The sequence below is a fragment of the Podarcis melisellensis genome, assembly GCF_964234715.1.
Source record: "Podarcis melisellensis genome assembly, chromosome: 5".
Taxonomy (NCBI): Eukaryota; Metazoa; Chordata; class Lepidosauria; order Squamata; family Lacertidae; genus Podarcis; species Podarcis melisellensis.
This window is the reverse complement of record NC_138537.1, coordinates 13,881,773-13,902,450: the sequence shown is the minus strand read 5'-3', so window position 1 is coordinate 13,902,450 and position 20,678 is coordinate 13,881,773. Positions and strand designations below refer to the sequence as shown.

Genomic DNA, 20,678 nt, shown 5'->3' with positions numbered 1-20,678 from the left:
CCAAAGCAGCTGTGCTGAAAGGATGACCGGGCTTTGTGTAACATCCCTTATTGCACAAGCCAAGGACTTTGCCCGTTGAATGAATGTGAGCCGTGAAAATTAGTATCCTTATAGACGTTGCTTCGCAGCCAAAGCTACTTTTCTAAGGATTTGCCGATTCAGATGCAAGGTGTCTGTCACGCCTTTTCTGGAAGTGGGAACCAATTTAACCACAGATATACATTATAAAAGCATTCCTGCTGGTTTCATTGTTAAGGCTTCTGCAGCAGGCTGATTGTCGGGGGCGAGGGAAATGACTGCTTGAAGAGTGCTCCTTATAGATGCAGTAATATGGCCATATTAGACGTGGAACAATATGGTTCCACAGGGCTGGCCGCCGAGCGAATTACATCCTTCCATGTTGCTTTAGAACCACACAGCTGCCTTCCAGCTTCTTCTGCACAAAAGAAGAAGTTGCAAATGCTACGAACTTTGCTCAGTTTAATAAGATGACTGGTGAACTACCTCATTTGTATGGATACAGGGGGAGAAAGATTATAGTTGGCATGCCAGTATATGTAGCAAAACTCTAATGACCACATCTCTTAGGAAATTAGGAAGCTGCAGTGTACTGATAGACACTGAAACATCCAACATTGTATTATCTACACCAGGGTTTCCCTAGCTTGGATCTCCATAAGCTTTTTGACTACAGTTCCCATCAGCCCTGACCACTGGTCTTGCTAGCTAGGGATGATGCAAGGTAGTCTGAAATATACTCGGAGTCGAGTGTGGATTTCATGCTCTTTATTCAGCTCATAGTAGTGAGGAATGAAAGTTTCCCCAAAATATCTGCTTTATATACATAATTTACACAATGGGCCGCATGTGATTGGCTAATTCTGGGATTCTTCTGTGGGCCAATCAGGTTGCGGATTCACTTCCACCTGGAGCTGGATTGGGTGGCTCCTGCGGACCAGTCATACTGCTGCATTGTTCTAGGACCAATCAGACTGCTGCATTCTGGACCCTATTGTTCTGGGACCAGTCAGACTGATGCATTCTGAATCCTATTGTTCTAGGACCAATCAGACTGCTGCCTTTTGGATCCTATTCAACTCAGTACATAACATAGTCCAAAACCAACTGGAGGCCCAAGTTTGGGAAATGCTTTTCTACACTGACAAAAAGCAGCTGAAAGATAGAACTTTCCCCCAGCCCTGCTTAGAGATGCTGGAGATTTTGTAAAACATGTACTCTACCACTGAGCCACAAACCAGTAGTGGTCAGTGGGGAAGGTTGGCAGTGCTTACCTGTCTTCCCATCACTGGTGTCTCTAAGGTTGACCAGGAGAGGGTGAGGCAGCAGCCAGGTGCTCTGATGGTTTTTCCTGCTTGGCAGGGGGTTGGACTCGATGGCCCTTGTGGTCTTTTCCAACTCTATGATTCTATGATTCTAAGGTTGGTACAGTGCACACACACTGGCAGAGCCATTCTGGTGCTCCTGGCATTGCATTTGCACCATGCCAACCTCCCTGAAGTATGTGCGTGTCTCACTGGGTACCGGAGGACAACTTCAAGGGACCATTTCACCCATGGGTTCCATGTTAGCAACTCCTGAGGCACAACTGCTACTAAGCTGCCCTACAAACTTAAGAGACAAGGATGCAAATTTTATATAACAATGCTGGACCATTTGTTCAGCTTCACTCATTCTGGAATATACCCACGATGGCAGGCAAGCTTATGAGAGAGGGTCAATAGGTTCCTCACCAAAGACCAACAGATTCCAATCAAGGCAGAGAGATTGGAAGTGAAACCAGGTTCCTCCTGCCAAGTCAGATTAGACAGACGTTTTAAAATGGGTATGTGAGCTATTTTCTCAGTGCAGAGAGGGTGAGGGCCAAATGGTTTGCATAAGCTTAAACTCACCCAACAAGTGAAGACTGTGAAATGCTCTCTCCTTGGCAGGGAGAGCAACAAAGTGGGAATGATTGAAACGATAAAATAGAATCATAGGTGCAATCAACATCTCTTTCTGTGCAATGTTCACATTTTTAAAAAATTGCAATCTGAATTATTAACTATGTGGTATACATTCCAGCAGCATTTACCACCCTGCCCAAATATTTTCATATGATGCCTGTTGCCAGTCAATCGTGATGATATTAAAACGGGTTTAAGGGTCATGGCTGCTTACTGTCAGGTGTGTGTGCAGGAGCCAGGCCCTGTGACCAGGACTGGGGCCTTCCTAAGTTTGTTCTGAAGAGGCAAGGTGCGGCTGCACAGGCGAGGCTGATTGGTAACTCACAGCACCTGGTGGCAAGAGCTGGGAAGGGATATAAGGTCAGCATTTTCCCTTCAGCTCTTTGCCACAGCAATACATTCCCTGCCTTGCTGTGTTTGGTTCCTTGATTCCTTGCTCCTCGGACCCCCGCCTGCATGACTCCTTGCTTCTTGATCCTCGGACCCTTGGCTTCTTGACTCCCAGCTCTCTGACCCTTGGACTCTTGGCTTCCCGCCTCCTGGCTTCTGGACTCTTGTTTCTGCTCCCACCCCACCATCTTGCCCCCAGTCCTGATGTCCTCAGCTGGGACTTTGATCACACATGAACCGGACCATGACCTTCTAAAGGGACCCTGAGAAATGATGGTTTGGTGGGAGAACTTGCAGAGAACTTGGTTAGGACTACTTTGCAACCTTGCAGGATTCTTGGTACATCCAGGAAGGAAAGTATGCCAGTTATTCCAGGTTAGATTCATAATGCAGACATAATGGATGGCTTTGAAAGTGGATTGGACAAGTTAGTGGAGGATTAGGCTTTTAGTGGCTACTTGTGACAATGACTGGGGATCGCAAGTGAAGAGAGTGTTGCTGTGCTTCTGCCCTGCTTGTAGGCTTCCCATGGACATATGGTTGGCCGCTTTGGAAACACGAGACTGGACTATGATGGACCTTTGGTCTGATCAGCTGAGCCCTTCGTAGGTCATTATGTTCTTATTCTGCCTGTGACTGCAAAATGCGGCTGGTAAGAAAATATAGCAAACTGTATTTACATAATACGTCTGTGGACATGAAGAGGCTAAGAAGAGATGATGAAGGGTTTGTTATGCAACAACTCGTGAACTTTTGAATATGATTCAGTCCTTCTAAATAAAGTACCAGGCAGAATATTCTATCCAACATAACAGATTGGGTACTACCAAAATGCCCACTAAAGTGTGGAAATGTGTGTTCATTTTTAAACTTGCTTACCTTGGAGTAAGCCACTGATTTAAAGTAGTAGACCTACAGAAAGCAGGTCTACTACTTGTATAGAATGTATAGAATTGCATCCTCAGTGACCACTGACTTGGACTCCCGATTCTTTGCTCTGAGGTCTGCTGAAGCATGGAGGTCTTCACACTTTCAGTTTTGTTGGTTGATATGTGTATACATAGGTCTGATATTAGGCTGGGGATTTGTACGATAGTGGCTAAGGTCACGGAACCACCAGTGTCTCGGGATGCTTGATGAATTCATTCTTTGGGAATTCCATTATAAACCCACCCGATCCTACCTTCTGGACAGACTAGTGTGTAATTCTCCACCAGATTTTGCACTTCCTATTTCAGCTCGGAAAAAAGTATTGAAATTGATTATGCACCAAAAATAACATAATCTCACATATTACCCCCCTTTCCCAGCTATTCTCTATCAATGAATGAGAGAAGTGGGGTATATTGGAGTTAAACCTGCCCCTCCCAAATCCAGATTCTGATATGAGAGGCAATTGTTGTCCCATTTCAACTGTGCACCAGAATGACGCCTGTTCCCCGCCTCCTGTTTTCCAATAGAACTTTGGAACTATGGTAATCAAAGCAACTGTCCTGTATCAGACCCATGTATTCAAAGGCATATCTATTCTTAAATCTGTTATTTGGTTGTGTTTGAGGACTCATCTGCACCATATGTTTAAAGCAGTCTCATACCACTTTAAACAGTCATGGCTTCTCCCCCTAAAAATCCTGGGAACCATAGTATGTTAAGGGTTCTTCTGGGAATTGTTGAAAGGCTGCCCTGTTCCCCTCATGTAGCAGCAGTTCCCAGAGAAGTTTAAAAATCAATTTCTCTTCCTAAAGAGCTCTAAGAATGGCAGCTGTGAGAGGAGCTCTGCAGCATTAATGAAGTATAGTTCCCAGGATTCTTTGGGAGAAACCATGACTTTTTAAAGTGGTATGGTTCTGCTTTAAATGTATAGTGCAGCTGCAAACTCAGTGATAGAATCTTGAAAACTTAAAGGAACAATATCTTGTATGTGGAATGTTGCTGTCTGAACTATACGTTACTAGATAATGGGACTTCTTACAGCACCCTCTCTATGGAACTCCCAGCCTACAATGGTTTAGTTCAGATGCTGGTTGAAACCATGCCTGTTTTTCCTGGCTTTTGGGTCTCTGTAAGAATTTCAGCCAACTGACTGGTTTGTTTTCTGTATTCACAATTCACATGGTTGTGTGGTCTGTTTCTTCTTTTTCTGCACTAGTTCCCCCCCCCCCCGAATCTCTATTATATTGGTGGGTTCTAATTGTATTTAATTGTAATTATATTGGTGGGTTTTGTCAGCGGTTCGAATCCCCACAACGGGGTGAGCTCCCATTGCTCGGTCCCAGCTCCTGCCAACCTAGCAGTTCGAAAGCATGTCAAAGTGCAAGTAGATAAATAGGTACCACTCCGGTGGGAAGGTAAACAGCGTTTCTGTGCACTGCTCTGGTTTCACCAGAAGCAGCTTAGTCATGCTGGCCACATGACCCGGAAGCTGTACGCCGGCTCCCTCGGCCAATAAAGCGAGATTAGCGCCGCAACCCCAGAGTCGGCCACGACTGGACCTAATGGTCAGGGGTCCCCTTTACCCCTAATTGTATTTGTTAACCGGGCATTTTATGGGATTGTAACATTCTGTTGTGTAAAACTGCTCTGAGATCTTTGTAAATGTAGAGTGGCATAAAAATAAGCAAAGTGAACATCTGTGCGTGGCTCCGAGTGTGCAGAACTTTAGTGGTGCATCTGCGTAAGTAAGGAAGACATGGAGGGATGGTGCCTAAGCATGGTTTGCATTCAGCTATTATAAATAATGTTTGGCCAATAGAACAAAGATTAAAACTGCATGCTGTTGCAATGTTCACCACATTGTACAGACTCATTTCCCTGTATAGTGTAGTGTCGGTCAGTAACCATGGGACATACCCAGGTCTTCTGGAATATTTGGAACTACAGCATAAAAACCCTACCTGACAATTAATACAAGCCAAGTGCTAAGCAGCTTATTGATGTTGCATAGCTGACTCTTCCTGTAAAAATCATCTCCGCTTCCAAGGCAATTTATTACTCAGACATGTGATATTTACACATCTTTCGAATTCCAAGAATCAAAAAGGCTTTCCAAAATTAAACTTCAGTACATGCCCTCCTTGGGGGTTTTTAGTGTGTGTGTGTTTTAAAGTTAACTCCAAGCCTTACAGAGACTATATACTAAGATGGTTACCTGAAATGCCCCCCTGACACAAATCAGGATAGACCCATTGTCACCAGAACATAAGATAGGAAACCATGGCAGCAGCTCTTCAGAGATTCAGACATTCCTAGTCCTACATGGAGATGGCAGGGATTGATCCAGTGATGCTCTACCAATGAGCCACAGCCGCTCCCCAATGGAAGAACTAGAAAAGTTGCAAAAAAGGGGGCAAGCAAAGTTACTAAGTACTTGTTGGGGAGGGAGGCCTTCCATACAAAAAAAGATTAAAATTGTTGGGGCTTTTTATTGTGGAAAGCAAAGATAACCTGCGGTAGACACGTCTAATCAGAAGCAAGTCCCACAGAGTTCAATGGGATCCCATTCCAAGGGTGTACAGGATTGCTGCTGTTATGTACTGAACTGAATAGGATCCAAACTGCAACAGTCTGATTGGTCCTAGAACAATAGGATCCAAAAGGCAGCAGTCTGATTGGTCCTAGAACAATAGGATTCAGAATGCAGCAGTCTGATTGGTCCTAGAACAATGCAGCAATATGATTGGTTGGCAGGAACCACCCAATCATGCTCCAGATAGAAGTGAATCCACAACCTGATTGGCTTACAGTAGAATTCCAGAATTAGCCAATCATGTGCAGCCCATTGTGTAAATAATGTATATAAAGCAGATACTTTGAGGGGACTTTCATTCATTCCTCCTCACCACTATGAGCTGAATAAAGAGCATGAAATCACTTTGCGACTCTGAGTATATTTCAGCTGCTTAAGGGGCAACAGGAAGTTGACAATGTTGTGAATGATGTAGTGAAAGTGGGCAGGAAGGCATTTGTATCCCTTGTGTGTAGCACTCGGATTTGGTGGTGTTGTTTGTGTGTTACCCAATGAAACCAAGAGCTATTCTAAAAAGGGAGTTTGCATGACTTGCCCCCACCTCCCACACATCAAAAGAACATCCTTGGTGGAAAGGAACTGGTGCATGCACATAGAGCCCCTTCCGACATCTGTTGAAGGTGCAGAATGGAGCAGCATGGCACATGGGGGAGCAAATGGTAGGTCTGGCTCATACAAGCCTATGCCGCCTCCTTGCGTTTTTTTGGCTGGTAGAGGTGTTCTGTAAGCCCATTTTTACAAGTTTAGAATGAAATGGTTGAGTGTAGAAGCTTGTCAGCAGTGTTAGTTCTACTTGGAGTAGACCCATTGACATGAATGAGTATGCCTAACTTAGATCCATTAATTTCACTGGGTCTGCTCTGAATACAACTAGCATTGGAGTTCTTGAGATGTACCCCCTTCAAGCTGCAAGTGTGGGGAGATGGTTGCATTTTTGAATATGCCCAACCATAAACTCGGTGCATTTAACGAAACTAGAACTCCAGGGAGAGAGGTTCCATTTAGCCCTCTCTCTGATGTATAAAGGGACGTGGGCGGCGCTGTGGGTTAAACCACAGAGCCTAGGGCTTGCCGATCAGAAGGTTGGTGGTTCGAATCCCCACAACGGGGTGAGCTCCCGTTGCTCAGTCCCTGCTCCTGCCCACCTAGCAGCTCGAAAGCACATCAAAGTGCAAGTAGATAAATAGGTACCGCTCTGGTGGGAAGGTAAACAGCGTTTCTGTGCGCTGCTCTGGTTCACCAGAAAGCGGCTTAGTCATGCTGGCCACATGACCCGGAAGCTGTACGCCGGCTAATGGTCAGGGGTCCCTTTACCTTTACCTGATGTATAACTTGCTACACACAGGCCACTTTTTACATGGGAGAGCCATTAAAAAACAGGACCCTCAGCTTTTAGTTTGAAGTTTTGAAGCCTAGCATTCTACCATCTTGATGTGCATTATGTGCAGAGTGGCGCTCACTTGCCTTAGCTTCAGGACAAACAAACGGAAACAGCTTGCATGACTCCGAATTATGACTGAGCTGCAAGATGTGTTGAGGACCACCAGCTTAGTGGGCTTTTAACATCTTAAGACAAATTCAAAGCCACAGGCTATTAACCATGGCAGCTAAATGGAACTGCCATGTAAACAGTAGCAAGACAGCAGATGGTGGGTGAGCAGCAAAGCCAGAGTACTTTGCATCCCACGCTACTTGTGAGTTTCCTAAGACATTGGACCAGATGCCTCATGGCCTCTTCTAGGTAATAAGCTTGTCCCTGCATGAGAGCTTACAATTTTAAGGACATGATATAAAAGGGAAAGGGGTTGAGATGGAGGAGCTGGGTAGGGGGAGAACCAAACCTAGGCACTAGTTCTCACTTCCAAAGTTCTTATAAGTGTGGTGGCAGGAAGGTCGCTTCCAACAGCTTCTTCATCTTCGGCAAGTAGATGATGTCCCCCTTGCCATGTTGTTCTTCCCGGGAGACAGAGTGGAACAGTCTTCCTATAACTCTTAAAACCAGATGCAAAGAAACCCAATAGGATGATTAAACTTTTTACTTCTAGCGTGTTCTGTATGGAAGAATGCACTGGACTTAAAATTGTTTGTTTATTGGCCGCTGTGTTATTTCTTGGATTATGGAACAAAGCTAGAAACTGTTGTAAGCTAGCAAGAAATATTTTATTGCCTATGATTACAAGAGACCTCTGTTATGATTAATCTTATGGTTTGTGCCTCCGCACCCCCTTTTTGTGGCTGGCCACACCCCTTCACTCTTCCTTGTGCCTTGCAGTTTAGCCTTGTGCTCACAGTCACAGCACGTTCGGACATCTCTTGCAACCATGAGCACTAGAAAGCTAGTTTAAATTGAATTAAGAGGTGGCTCTCGGGCATTGCACAAGAGCCAGGCTGCATGAACAAGACACAGTCTCAGAGGGCGGTTCCCCACAGCTATTAAAAATATTGTGCATGTGCTTAACATGAAAGCTATTTCCAGGTGAGGAAATCAATTTGCAATTTACAGAGAGACAAGTCTACTTCTGAGTCTCCAAACTGTTTGTGCACGTCCATTGTCTGCTCCTGAAAACACCTTTGTGACCTCCCCTCCTTTGCCTCGTAACCAGTATTGACATTAACAAATGGAACCCAGTTAATCTTGTCATGGTCTGATTATTACCAGCTTGTGGTGACACAAAGGCAGGGTTTTCTACTGGTGGCACCAGTGTTGTGGAATGTCCTCCCTGCTGATATCAGAGATAGTTTCCATCTGTGTTGGTGTTCTGCTGACTTTCAGAGATGCACCCTTTTACACTGACATTTCGTTCATCTCTTGACCTGGGCCTCCTGTATTAATTACTGCGTGTTTCAATGGGATTGTTTTCTTTCATATTTTAATTATGGGTGTTTATATCTTTGTGATTAGGATTGTTTTATTGTCTATTTTAGTAATGGATTTTCATATTTTAAGGTTTGGGCCACTGGATTTCAATGTTTTGACATTAAGCAGTTTATAGATGAATAAATAATAACATTTTCCATTGCGAAGTCAAATGGACTGGAAGTGTGTGTGTGGTGGGTGTTCATGTATCTTTATTTGTTTTTTAAAAATATTTTTTATTAAATATTTTCTTAGTTTACAAAAGTATGTGCATTGCGTATTTTTTTCAGGTTGTGTTTTCTACAGATCAGTAACATTTGTTGTGAGGTGTATCTTTATTTCTGCAAATGGTTCATTAACATTACAAGGTTATTTGCACAAACCAGTTTGGTACTGCATCTTTAACTGAAACATACTAAATTTAAAATACATGCAGGGCACTGCGATTCCAATATCTCAGGGAAGCTAGACAAACTTTGCACAGAATTATGTTGTCATTGCTGCAAACATTAATCTGTACTGGCCTGCCACAGAATCTTAAGAGCAAAAAGGGTTTTTATCAAATTTCCTGGCACCTTTAGACCTTGCCTAGGGCTCTGCACAAACTGGACTTGCCGATGCATTCAGAATGCTTGGCTGAATGTTGAAGTCGAGACAGTTTGGTCAAAAAGTCTGCATCGTAATGCGAGCATGATTTGTGGCCGACGTCCCCCATTTACACAAACTCACTCCTAGAATAGCTACTTTTAACCACATTTATTGACTGCGTGGTGTAGATGACTTTGAAAATAGATGAGTTCATGGAGGATAGCTCTGTCAACAGCTGTTAGCCAAAACGGTGAAATGGAACCTCTCTTTTCAGATGCAGTATCTCTCTGCATAGGGACGTGGGTGGTGATGTGGTCTAAACCACAGAGCCTAGGACTTGCCGATAAGAAGGTCGGCGGTTCGAATCCCCGTGACGGGGTAAGCTCCTGTTGCTCGGTCCCTGCTCCTGCCCACCTAGCAGTTCGAAACCACATCACAGTGCAATTAGATAAATAGGTACCGCTCCGGCGGGAAGGTAAATGGCATTTCTGTGCACTGCTCTGGTTCACCAGAAGTGGCTTAGTCATGCTTGCCACATGACACGGAAGCTGTACACCGGCTCCCTCGTCCAATAAAGCGAGATGAGCGCCGCAACCCCAGAGTCGTCCGTGACTGGACCTAATGGTCAGGGGTTCCTTTACCTTTATATATCTGCATACCAGGTGCTAGGAACAAATCAGTGAGGATTGTTGCCGTCATGGACACCTGGAGGGTCCATTGCTGGGAGGAGTTTGCTGATCAAGTGGTTCCTTGGTCTGATCCAATGGGGCAGTTTTGTTGTTATCCCTGAGGTTCATTTTACCACATTCTTAGGCTGCATGCGCACTATACGCTTAATGCACATGACTTTTCCCCAAAAGAATCATGGGAACTGTAGTTCATCCCTCACAGAGCTGCAGTCCCCAGTCTCCTTAGCAAACTACAGTTCCCAGGAATCTTTGCAGTAAGTCATGTGCTTTAAATGCATGGTGCATGTGCAGCGTAAGAGTGTCTCTTTTGCATGCAGGTCGGCCCAAGATACTTTGCTGCCTGAGGCAAAGGACAAAGGCAGCACCATCACCCCAAGGCCGACCCGATTGGCTGCTGAATCTTACTTTGACACTGGCAACGGGACCCCAAGGCAACAGGGTAGTTTAGTGAGTTCAAAGCAGACGATGCTGTTTTTACAGCTCAACATCCCAACACCTTGCGACTGCTCCTCACAAGTGGAGGCTGGTGCTCATGAGGACTGGGAGAGTGGAAGGCAGGAAGCCCAACAATAGGCGGAGCCACAGCTAATGATAGGCGGAGCCAGCTAATCCCTGCCCTCCTCCCTGTTGAGTTCTACAAAGGCAACACTTAGGCTAAGGAGAAGGAGGAGGCTGACAGCCAGTGCTGCCCCCTAAGCTGGTTGTAGGTAAGGAGATAGGCCAGGATGGGGCAGCTGCATGGAGACTGATCTTGGTGGGTCGGTGCCTCACTCACTGTTCCTCCTCATGCTTGCAGCATCTGCTACTTGGGATTGTCACCTGACTCTGCTAGTGGGGTAAGGGATTATGCAAACCCTGTTAGGATGTTGGAGGCAAAGCTCTGTGAGGAAGAGATGGAGAATTCCTTGCTCTTTCTCCCCCACTTTTCCCTTTTTGGCTGGCTTCCTACATTTACCCATCCTCAGGGCAAGCAGAAATTAGCAGCTGGGGGGGGGGTCCTTTTGTTGTTGGAATTTTGCAGTTACTGATAGCTTCCATTTGATCATTGTTATGGATTGCTTTGAAATCAGTTCTGCTCCAGGTAAAGTAATTTTAAGCCTCTCCCCCCACCTGTCCTTTATTTTGACTAACCTGTCCCGTATTTTGCCCAACCCAATGTGGCAAAATCTAGTGGTAGGGCCAGCCTGCCACTCCCCCACCTTCCTGCCGATGGTATATTAACACCTTACAAATACCCGAAGGGACTCAGACCATTGGTCTACCTTGCTAAGTATTGTCTATGCCAGGCATAGGCAAACTCTGGCCCTCCAGATGTTTGGGACTACAATTCCAGACCATCCCTAGCTAACAGGACCAGTAGTCAAGGATGATGGGAATTGTAGTCTCAAACATCTGGAGGGGCGGAGTTTGCCTATGCCTGGTCTATACTGGCTAGTCGCAGCTCACCAGGATTTTAGACAGATGTCTCTTATCAGCCCTTCCTGGAGATATCATGGAATGGAACCCGGGGCCATTCTGTTTCTTGGGTACCGAGTTATGGCTAGCCTGTTCCCCAGTGAGAAGGGCACTCCTATCCTCATTTATCTGAGCATGGGCCCCACTGAATTAAGTGGGACTTACTACTGAGTAGACCTGCATACCATGGTGCCACAAGATGACTTTAATTGTTTACTGTATCTAATCACAGAATTGTAGAGTTGGACAAAAGCAACAAACTACTTTTTAAAAGCAAAAACCTCTGACTTGCTGTTTTGAACCAGAGGGCATGAACATATAGTTCAATGCAAAAAAACCCACCAAAACCAAAAACCCTGTCATGAAATACTTTGTATGCAATATAATAGGATTTATTTCATACATATTAAAATATAGAATTCATGTTTGCATAATTACATGCCTAGTGATTATAGGGAGAACACTTCTCCCTGTCTGTTTCTTGGAGAAAAGAACCCAGTGTTCTTTCAGGCTGGTCCTATCGGTCCTTCTCACAGTGAACTCAGTGAGTGCTGGCAGGATTGTAGGCAGGTTGGGCAACGGAAGGCACTGCCATGGTCACTGTTTTTTGGGGGTGGGATTTGATTGCGTACCAGCAATTAAAATGAATTTGGCATACTTGTGTAACAAGCCCACTTTCCAAAACAAACTACTGTATTTTTTGCTCTATAACTCACTTTTTCCTTCCTAAAAAGTAAGGGGAAATGTGTGTGTGTCTTATGGAGCGAATGCAGGCTGCGCAGCTATTCCAGAAGCCAGAACAGCAAGAGGGATCGCTGCTTTCACTGTGCAGCGATCCCTCTTGCTGTTCTGGCTTCTGAGATTCAGAATATTTTTTTCTTGCTTCACCTCCTCCAAAAACTAGGTGCGTCTTGTGGTCTGGTGCGTCTTATAGAGCGAAAAATATGGTACCTTCCATTGACTTTTTGAAATAAGGAAGGTGATGGAGAGAAGCACCAGAAAGTGTGGGGTAACAATTGCTTGACACAACATCATGTAACTTCCCTGCAAACTAACTGGAATGAATGTTAACAGCAGATGTTGCATATAACCTCCCTGCAAACTTTGTGCAAGCAAACCACGATAAGTGCTGAATAAGCAGCTCACCTGGAAGCGACCTGAGAGAACGTGTCTGTGTACTTGGAAGAGATCTTGAGGGTTGCAGAAGTAGGGACAGCAGCAAAACTTTAAAATGCTTCTTCCTGACCCCAGGAAACAGCCCCATAAGAACTGAGCATGTTTTCATGAAGATCAAATATAGAAGGGGATGGTTAGGGATGGACAGAAGAGATGGGTACCAGCTCCCTGGGGCCCTTGGGGCCTGAGCACCCACAAAATTCCCCATGAAGGGGCCGGGCACCCACAAATTTTGGCGCCAAGGCCATGCATGGCCCTGTGCATCCACAGTTGCACACCTGGCAGAAGAGGAATGGTACCTGTGTGCTTCACAACTGAAACAATACATATGATAATCTAATCCACTTGTTGTCAACTGGGCAGAACTAAGATAGGTTGCAATAGCAGCGCTACCATATGCATAAACGCTGACAGATTAAGAAATGGGTCTCTAGATGATGTTTGGGTTCCAGATCTAAAAACGCTGAAGACTGCTGGTCTAAGGGAGAGTCCTTACCTTGGTTTAATGTGGAATGTGACCTCCTTGTGCCGCCTTTAATACGCCCTCATCCTTGCAGTGTTCTTCTCCCGCTATGGCTGCCTCCTCCCACTTTCTCCTCCCTAAATACAGAGCTACCCCAGAGAATTGATGTAGCTCTCTTAAGTCTGTTAGTTAGATCGGCTTAAGTTGTGTGTATGAGGTAGAAGCTGGGAGCAAGAAGCAGGCTGGGCAGTTGAGAGACAGAGCCGTGTCTGATTTCTGCTAGGATCCAAGGCTGCGGCTATGGGAACACCATGACCTCCTTGGGGTATTGATGCTGTGAGCCCCTCCATTGTAAGCTCATGTTGTATATGTGTGTAAATAAACCATATGTCATAAAGACACCACACTCTCTGGTGTCCCTCATTCAGAGGAAAGCAAACCCTGGGTAAGCGCCTGGAATCTTGCACCACTCTGAGATTAGGAGCCAAATCCTAGGGATCAACGTCTCCCCCCAATAAAATATTTGAGGGGGCTGGGCCCCTCCAAAGTTGATGGGCATTGCCATTCAAAGGGTGTGCATGCACCATATCATGTGATCAGTCACGTGGGGCAGGCCTTGTCTTCCGCCCCCAATAGTTTATTCAAGTTGGCACCCTTGGGTGGCGTGTGACAATATAGAATATGGGACTGCATTTTGAGGAGGACGTCATCACGTGGACATTGAGTTAAACTTGCTTGCGTGAGCAGTACCGAGCTTCCCATAAACTGTTGGGCAACCCAAGTTTCATTCCCCACCCGTAATGCATTGCAACGTTTTGCGATTGTACTAACACATGTTAGTTGCCGTCTGTGGATTGTTCCATCCTGTCTGATAGATTCAACAGACTTGAATTGGTAGAGTTTTCCTTTCTCTGCCTTCGGGGGTGTTTAATCTCTGCACTCTCTGCTTTGCAAAAAGAAAACCCCACACACAAAAACTTCACACACAGGGGTGGTGCGGGTGGCAATAGCATGCCACGGACAAGGCTACGGTGAACCTTCAGCCTTGTGCTTGAACGTACAGAACTGCTTCTTCCTAGCAAGATTGCAGCCTTTGAATTCGCCTCTTCAGCACAGCCTTGCAATATTCTTAGCTGTAGATTCACACAGAGGCAAGAGTGCATTTCTCCTCCTTCCCCGGTGCTAATAAACTTTATCCTTCTATTCGGAGGCATGGTTAATTAACAAGGCAGAATGGCCGTTTTACAGAGACTCCTCTAGCAGATGACTGCCGCGAAAAAAAAAGAAGAAAAGAAGAAAGCAAGCGAGGAAGGGGGGAGAGAAGAAGAAGGGGGGGGGAGTGGGATGGCTTGTTGTTCGGCTCTTGGCCACTAGGGGTACCTTTGTACCATTTTTCATCTAGCAGCAATTTGGAGTTGAAACCTATAATAGGGGAAAAACCAAGGTTCTCGGCATTTCCCCCCCTTTCTTTTAGCGAGCAGCGCATCCAGAATCTCCCCCCCCTGGAAAAAAAACCCTTTAAAAAAACACACACACACACCCCACACTACACACATACAAACACAGCCTCCTCTTCAGTCTCCGTGTGCTGTGAAATCACACACAACTGGACATCAAGCAAAGGAGATTCATCTGGAGGGCAATTTCAAATCGAGATAAATCTATTGGATTAGTAGGATTATCTGATTGCAGCCGAAAAGAAGTAACGTTTGATCATTTCTAGTTCTTGCCTGATGGTCGGATTTAAATGGAGGTGGCGGCGGCTTGGTACAGATGCTTCACGCCGGTGAATTCCGGATGGGATTTCTCCTTCTTCTCCTTCTCCTCTTCCTCCTCCCTCTTTCCTTCTCGCAGTCTTGGGCAGAGGAGAGCAAGAGGGGGGGAAATTATATAAATCGATACAATTTGGAAGTGTCCAGCGGATGATTTAAGAACCTCGGGGTTACAGCTGATTAAAAGAGGATAACGCCCGGGATCCAAACAGTGAATTACGGTTTTAGCAGCGGACTTGCGGTTTGATTTTTCTTTTCTTTTCTTCTTTTTTAAGCCAACAAACAAAACAAAACAAGGCTTATTGGAATTGGTAAATAGTTTGATTTCCTTTTCCTTTTTAAACGACAGAATGCTTAAACCACCCCCCCTTCCCCCGATAGATGAATAGATAATCGCTCCTTACATTATCCGGACACTGTCAGGAATGTTGGCGCGGGAGGGGGGGCATCGGTTAGTTCTTGTTTCCTCGGAGGGGGCGATTTCATAGTTTTAAGATCAAGGACGGGTGGGATGGGTGGCTTTTGTGGAGTGGGTGGGTGGGGGGAGATCTGGTTTCTCCGAGCTGGACGGCAATGGGTGATGGTGGTGAGACTGGGGTGTATTTTGTGTATGTATTGGGGGTGGGGGTGCGCAGAATGGCCAGCGCTTGTGACTTGCAAAACATCGCCGGTGCGCGGAGGGGAGAGGAGAGAGAGGAGGGTGGCGGCGGCGGCGGCGGCGGCAAGCGAAGGCAGAAGTGCACTCGGATCTCCTGCAACTTTGCATTGTGAGACAATCCAGGCTTTGCTGGGCTTTAGGTTTTTTGGTTTTGTTTTGTTGCTGTTGCCCGGGCGCGCTGGTCTGCGTGGCTCGGGGAGGGTGGTGGTGAAGATGTCTCCCTGTGTGCGTGTGATCTCTGGCGTGCGTGTAACTGACACGAGTGTGTGTGTGTGTGTGTGTGTGTATGTGCGTGTATGTGACGGCCAGCAGCGGCATTGAGAGGTTCTCTCTCCCTGGATCTTCCTCCGCTCTGTTGCTGTTAAGAGAAAATCTCTCTTTCTCTTGGCCGGCTGGGTTCTTCCGAGACGAGGCGCACGCTTCCCGGAGGCAGGGGATGCGATGCCGAGCTGGGTCTGGCGGACAGCTCCTTCTGCCTGCTCCGGGCCTCTTTTTTCTTTTTTCTTTTTTGGTCATTGTTACCTTCCCTCGGTTGCAGATGCAGCGAAACTTTGCAGCCGGTGGGACGGGGCTGCAGCCTGGCTGTTTGCTGTTGATGGCGAGGAGGAAAATGACCGCCGTTAGCAAGAGAACGAGATATAGGGCTTGTGTAGTGCAAGGACGGGGGGGGGGGGGCGGCGGTGGTGTGTGTATAGAAAATAAAGATTGCAACACACAAACACACACACACACTTTTCTCTTTCTCTCTCCCTCCCCCTTGACAATAAGGGCCTGGGCTTCCCGAGCGGTTTGCGCGCCCCCCAAGAACGCCTCCCTCCTTTGTCCCATAGGAGTGAATGGCAGCGCTGCAGTTCTGTGCAAGGAAACTCGACGGGGGCACTCGGGGACACCACGGTAGTGGCGATGGTGGGGCGGCCAAAGCTGCCGCGGATTGCCCCAGCCCTTGAAGAACCAGCGCCGCCTCTTTGCATAGCTCCGCCCCTTCATCTGCATAGGCTCCTCCCCCACCCTTCTGTTTCTTGGTGTCCCTGCGATGGGACGTCTAAGCAAAGCCTGTCAGTCAAAGTCTCCTCCTGCCCCCGCTGGCGTTGTCTTGTAGACATCAGCGGTGTCTCCGTGATGCTCGGAATCTCATGCAATGTTCCATAAGGGAGGATGGGTGCTCCTAGAGGGATGCCCCAGTAGGTAGCCAGGGCTAAAGGACTGGGAAGGGGGTTGGGAAATGGGAGGGAAGGCACCCAGGTCTTACTAGGAAGGGACCAGGTGCAATTAGGGTGCCACTGGAGAGGTAGATGAGGAATGGGCATAGGCGAAGAAAGGAAGGGAGAACTGCCCGGAGATTGCAGTGGGAGCATGTCCGAATGGCACTTGAAGGGAGAGGAGGTGAAATTAGGGAAGGGTACAGCATTTGCTGTGCAGGAGGAACGCCCTGGGTTCAATCCCCAGCATCTTCAAGGCAGGAGGGAACTGGGCAATGTCCCTGCCTGGGAATCCTGTCATCCAGTGTAGTCAGTTTTGAGCTTGATGGACAAGTCATGTGGTTCAGGATTAGGCTGTGCTGGAGAGGGAACTGACCACTCCACAATGCCAAGGAGTATATGGGCAGTTTACAAAGGGGCCTTTGAGGAATGCCATAATAGAGATATGGGACAGGGTAGTGGAATAGGAATTACATTGCTAGCACCTGAAGTGATCCTTTTCTGCCTCCGTCCCCATCTGCTTCCAAACCGATGAGGTTGACCTGGATGTGTTGAGTTTGAAAGGACTCAATATGGAATTGCAGTTTATTTACTGATGTGCATGACTTTTGATTTTTATTTTAATGTTGTGGACAGATGAGGTTGAAAATTGCAAAGCTTGAAAATCTTTGAAAATCTATAGAGACCAAGGAGGGAAATGTACATAGGGGCAAAAAGGTGCTGCAATCCCTTGCTCTTGGAATTTAATGCCGAGTAAACAGGGATAGGCTGGGCGGCTATCCTTTGACACTTTGGACTGAATCCCTTTAAAGCCCATGGCACTAACTTCTGAGAAAACAGAACCCACGGGATGGGCTGCGTGACAACAGGAGTGGAATTTGGTTTGTGTGCTCATAAATAGCACTGAATCCAGCCTTTGCAACCTTAATCTCAGTCTTACAGGAGATGAGGGGGAAATAAACGTCTGTGAATATATTTCTCTTAAGGTTATGTGAGACCACTGGCATTTTCATTTTCATGTTGGCTGATTCAAAATCTTCTCTTTTTAAACACAACAGCTGACATTCGTTTGCTCCTGAAATGTGAGTGTTTAGGGGTAGTTTATTTCTTTTTCCAGCGGAGATTGTACCAGAACTTCATATTTGCTTAGCTGAAGGAAAATCAATTTTCGGCAGGTTTAATTAAAATTAGTCAGATTACTTAATATTAATTGACTTTTAATTAAAGCTAGACGTTACCTTGGAATCTGCAGAAAGGGCATCCTCTCAAATCATTTTAAGGGTGCATGTGGCTGCACAGCAATTAAGTTAAAATAATATATTTATTTAAGCAGCTTGGAATTTAACTGGCAATCTGCTTGCTTCACCTTTTGGTTCTTCTTTGATTCTTATTAAGGATATACTATTTTAGCAGTCTTTTTTTTTTTAAAAAAAAGTATTTTAGTAAAAGGCTGGCTTCCTTAAGGTTTGAGAATGCTATCTTTAACAATGCAGACACCAGCTCAATGTCATGCCTCTTTATGGTTGCCCTTAGCGTCAGATAGGATGCCTAAGATCCACTGGAGATCCATTGAGGTTAAACAGCTGGCTGTTGATTTTTTTTTTGGGGGGGGATAGGCAGTGCCATTCTGTTCATTATTATTTTTTTTTAAAAAAAAATATTTTGCATTTATACAGCTGCCTGTTCCCTGTAAATAAGCGTAGGTAATTCACACTAGAACACATTTATTCATGAACAGATTGAAAACCACATTTCAAGCCTTTTGAACATCTGGCTTCTTGATTATTGTAGCTAGCTTGGTCAACAGAATGCAGCGTTGGACCTGGTTTCTGGAGAAAGGTCTGAGAACTAGGGTTGTTGTTTTATTCAGGCCCAAGGGTGGCCTCTGACAACTTACCACCTTTCAGTCTCTGAGAGGAACACTTATGAGAGTTCTCATAAAGGTTTCTTTCCCCTTTTTCTATTCTCACATCAAGCAAAAAAACCAACCCCAAACCCACCATTATTTTGGAGCTGTGTTTATGCCTCTGTGCAGTGTCTAAGTGTTTGTACGCACAGGTCTGCAGATACAGGAAAGATCCCTGGCTGAGACTTTGGAGAGTCACAGCTAGTCAGATGCAACAGCGCTGGGCTGATTGGACCAATGGGCTAAGTCAACACGAGGCATATCCTTATACAACTGAGGACCAAAAGAGGTGTGACAACGGAGGTCTGTGACCCAGGTCTTGCCATGTTTGTCTTCATTTTACAGTAACTGTGGATTGAGGGCTCTGCATTTGATTGGAGGAACAGAGCAGTGGCAGGAGAAGCCCCTTCCCAAACTTACATTCTCTCCTTGGATATTAAAGAGAGCAGGAGAAAAATTGCAACCATGACTTCCAGTCCTGATTCCAAAGAGCAGCTATAGGGGAACTTAGGGAGAGGTCTCACACCAAGTCACGCCATTGGTCCATCTAGTTCATCACTGACTACAGAGACTGACAGCAGCAATTAGCCAGGTGCTAGGCATATTTTTGGGGACGCAGGTGGCGCTGTGGGTTAAAGCCTCAGCGCCTAGGACTTGCCGATCGAAAGGTCGGCGGTTCGAATCCCTGCGGCGGGGTGCGCTCCCGCTGCTCGGTCCCAGCGCCTGCCAACCTAGCAGTTCGAAAGCACCCCCGGGTGCAAGTAGATAAATAGGGACCGCTTACTAGCGGGAAGGTAAACGACATTTCCGTGTGCAGCTCTGGCTCGCCAGAGCAGCGATGTCACGCTGGCCACGTGACCCGGAAGTGTCTCCGGACAGCGCTGGCCCCTGGCCTCTTAAGTGAGATGGGCGCACAACCCCAGAGTCTGGCAAGACTGGCCCGTACGGGCAGGGGTACCTTTACCTTTACCTTTAGGCATATTTTTGTAGGGGACGCGGGTGGCGCTGTGGGTTAAGCCACAGAGCCTAGGACTTGCCAGTCAGAAGGTTGGCAGTTCGAATCCCCACGACGGGGTGAGCTCCCATTGCTTGGTCCCTGCTCCTGCCAACCTAGCAGTTCGAAAGCACATCACAGTGCAAGTAGATAAATAGGTACCACTCCAGTGGGAAGGCAAACGGTGTTTCCGTGTGCTGCTCTGGTTCACCAGAAGCGGCTTAGTCATGCTGGCCACATGACCCGGAAGCTATACGCCAGCTCCCTCGCCAGTAAAGCGAGATGAGCACCGCAACCCCAGAGTCGGCCATGACTGGACCTAATGGTCAGGGGTTCCTTTACCTTTAGGCGTATTTTACACCTGGGTTTCAACCACTTTGCGACCAAGTGAAGATGCCCCGTGCCCAGATGGTGCCTGGCGACTCCACCATCTGGGGATCATTGGATGTGGACTGTTTTCACACAGTGATGCCTCACCCTGTAGACTTTTATCCGTTGTATTTTATCTGCACACACAATAAGAATGAATTTCTGGAACCTAAATGCGTTTTCTGTGTAGCCTGAGCAGGAGCAGTAGAACAACATTGTAGTTGATTGTTGTAGCTTAGTGTTCACTTCCCACCCCCACTGCCCTGCTCACAGTTGTGAAGAATATTCCTATGTTATGAATGGTCCATGTCAACATTAAGAAAATGAGGTCAGTACAGGACAACATACATGTGGGATGTCCCTGAATTGAGTGACTTTTCTTCTTTAAGTTCTCAAAGCTCTTAACCTAGCTCAAGGACAAGGTTGTCATCTGAACTAGCCAGATGTTTAAGTGAGAATCAATCACAGTCAGTGCATCATTTGCAAACTAAGACTTTAGAGCTGTCTTGCCACAAAATGGCAACTAGACATTCCATTTTGGCGACTGCAACTTTCGTTCAAAGAGCCATTTGGCTCCTAGCTTTTATATCTTGAGTTTCTAAAACTGGGCAGCATCTCTCCAGGTTTTTGGGCAGAACTCTGTCATATCAGGAGATGTCAAGGATTGGACCT

General features: G+C 46.3%; 1 protein-coding gene across 8 annotated transcripts in view; it reads left to right on the top strand.

Moving 5' to 3' along the window:
- The window catches only part of NLGN1 (neuroligin 1), a 652,944-nt gene that overhangs the window by 121,461 nt on the left and 510,805 nt on the right, over nucleotides 1–20,678 (top strand). For 4 of the 8 annotated variants that reach the window (XM_081910903.1, XM_081910902.1, XM_081910901.1 and 1 more), the window contains exon 1: nucleotides 14,582–15,191. The exons of 1 other annotated variant lie outside the window; for it this stretch is intronic. The gene's annotated coding sequence lies outside the window, so the exon portion shown is untranslated. Of the gene's footprint in view, nucleotides 1–14,580; nucleotides 15,192–15,628; nucleotides 15,648–20,678 lie in introns of those variants that run through there. 3 more of the 8 variants (XM_081910899.1, XM_081910896.1, XM_081910898.1) reach the window with 2 other exon arrangements.